The sequence below is a fragment of the Megalobrama amblycephala genome, linkage group LG18 (genome assembly GCF_018812025.1).
Source record: "Megalobrama amblycephala isolate DHTTF-2021 linkage group LG18, ASM1881202v1, whole genome shotgun sequence".
Lineage (NCBI taxonomy): Eukaryota > Metazoa > Chordata > Actinopteri > Cypriniformes > Xenocyprididae > Megalobrama > Megalobrama amblycephala.
The window spans coordinates 38,757,067-38,759,543 of NC_063061.1; the positions used below are offsets into that span (position 1 = coordinate 38,757,067).

General features: G+C 30.1%; 1 protein-coding gene across 5 annotated transcripts in view; it reads right to left on the reverse strand.

The window, feature by feature from the left end:
* Positions 1 to 1,332: 1,332 nt before the first annotated feature.
* LOC125252557 (WD repeat-containing protein 7) overlaps positions 1,333 to 2,477 on the reverse strand; it is a 117,910-nt gene continuing 116,765 nt past the window's right edge. For all 5 annotated transcript variants that reach the window (XM_048165961.1, XM_048165965.1, XM_048165962.1 and 2 more), the window contains one exon: positions 1,333 to 2,477. This exon is cut by the window's right edge and continues 1,084 nt beyond it. The gene's annotated coding sequence lies outside the window, so the exon portion shown is untranslated.

Below are 2,477 nucleotides of genomic sequence, written 5' to 3' on the forward strand. Positions count from 1 at the left end.
GAAATACCCACTGACTAATAAAATAAGTCAAACTTTTGATGTTTCAAACCAGCAAACCAGACCTTGAGCTGCTGATATGTGCAAATAATATTAAAATAAATTAATGAATCCATTAAAAACAACATTAAAAAGCTGCAATAATGCTTTTGATATCTGCAAAACTGTTGATATCCTCAAAATAAACAATAAAGAACAATAAAATAAAAACTGCAATAAAATGCTTTTTGATGTCTGCAAAAATAACTAAATATATAAATAAAATACAAAAACAAATTAAAACTGATAACGTTTCATTTTGATCTGTTGATATCTGCAAAATGCATAAAAAACAATGAAATTTAAAAAATAAAAATTTGTTGACGATATTTGCAAAAATAGCAAAATGAATCAATAAATTAAAAACAAACAATTAGAAACTGCAATAAAATGCTAAATTAAATAAGGGCATCAAAATAAATTTTCAATAAAATGTTTGAGCTGTTGATATTTGTGAAAAAGCAAAATAAATAAAAACAAATAAAATGTAAAATAAATTGTGATTAAATATTTGACTTTGATCTGTTGATATCTGCAAAATGCATTAAAAAACAATGAAATTTAAAAAATAAAAATTTTGACAGTTGTTGATATTTGCAAAAATAGCAAAATGAATCAAATTAAAAACAAAATTAGAAACTGCAATAAAATGCTAAATTAAATAAGGGCATCAAAATAAAATTTCAATAAAATGTTTGACTGAGCTGTTGATATTTGTGAAAAAGCAAAATAAATAAAAACAATAAAATATAAAATAAATTGTGATTAAATATTTGACTTTGAGCTGTTGATATCTACACAAAATAAAAACAATAACAGTAACAAAATGTAAACAGATACATTAAAATGTTTGACTTTAAGCTGATGTCTGCAAAAATAGCAAAATAATAAAAAAGCACTAAAATGTTTGACTTTGTACTGCTGATATCAGCTAAATAAAAAAACATTTTTTAATTTTTAAAAATGTGACAAAATGTTTGACTGAGCTGTTGACATCTGCAATAAATAAATAAATAAATAAAAGAAGCAACACACACACGCACGCATACATATATATGACCATACTGTGTCATAAAAATGTAAAATATTGATTTTCTGTGTATAAAGCAGTTGTGTACGACAGCAAGAGTTCATTTGTACTGAATGTCCGATATGAAGACAGTGGGACTCTTTATCATGTGATGCTGGTAAATTGCAGTATTTCTCTTGCAAAACAAGCCTTGAAACCCCAAATCGACACAGATGTGTGTTCAGTGTTGCTCATGCGCTTCTGTGAATGAATCAAACACAAACTGATGATTCTCACATTTACCTTTATTAACACAATTACACAAGATTTTATCCAGTAACAGCATTAAAGCACAGCCTGATATAGTGAATGTTGAATCACACACACACACACACACACACACACACACACACACACACACACACACACACACACACACACACACACACCTGTGGGTTTGAAGGTCTGGAACTACAAGTCTTGAGCGTTTCACATCTATAATCTATAGATAAAGCATTTGTATTTATTTCCATTTACACAACGAGCCGCGTCAAAGTCGCCCGTGACAGGAAGCGCGAACATCGCACAGCGCGCGAGAGAGGAAATAACTAATATATGCAGGGAAAATCAATCATCCTATGATTAGAATTTTGCGTCAGTTCACGTAACGTTCAAGGACTTTTCCATTAGTCTAAACAGACACATAGAAGCCACATCATAGAAACAACCTCACTCTCTCTCTCACACACACACACACACACAGATTGAGTCCTGATATGCGTCCAGTGTCAGAAGTTTCGGACCATCATGCAGATGTTATTCTGACCTCAGAAATCTTTAAAAACTCACTTTCGGACAGTCTTTCTCTCCACTGGAGTCGTAATAACTCATGTTTCAGGAGGGCAATAAACTCTGATTTCTCTGACAGAAGCATCGAGGGAAAGTGTTTTTTATTTTCTCTCTCAGATGTGTGAAAAGCGTGAACATGCCTGAACTGATTCTGCTCTAATAATGACCCGTCAACGGCACATCCAGGTCAGATTCACCCCAAAATCACAAGACAAATACAAGAAACAAAATAAGATTTAATTGCATAATCACACAAACAAAATTAATCATTACGTTAATTATGACTATGATTATTTTTGGAAAAAATAGTAATTAAATAAATTATGTTAAAGTTGATGTTTTAATTCAGTATGATGCATGTGTTTAATTGTCACATTTGGTCTAAAACTACAAGTCTTGAGCGTTTCACATCTAATCTATAGATAAAGCATTTTTAATTATTTCCATTTACACAACAATTCATGCCTACAGCAGTGAGAGAGGAAATAAAAACTATAAAAGTTGCATAAATTATATTACATATATATATATTTATGCTGCATAATTCAGAATTAATTTTATTGATTTATTTTTGTATTGTTTT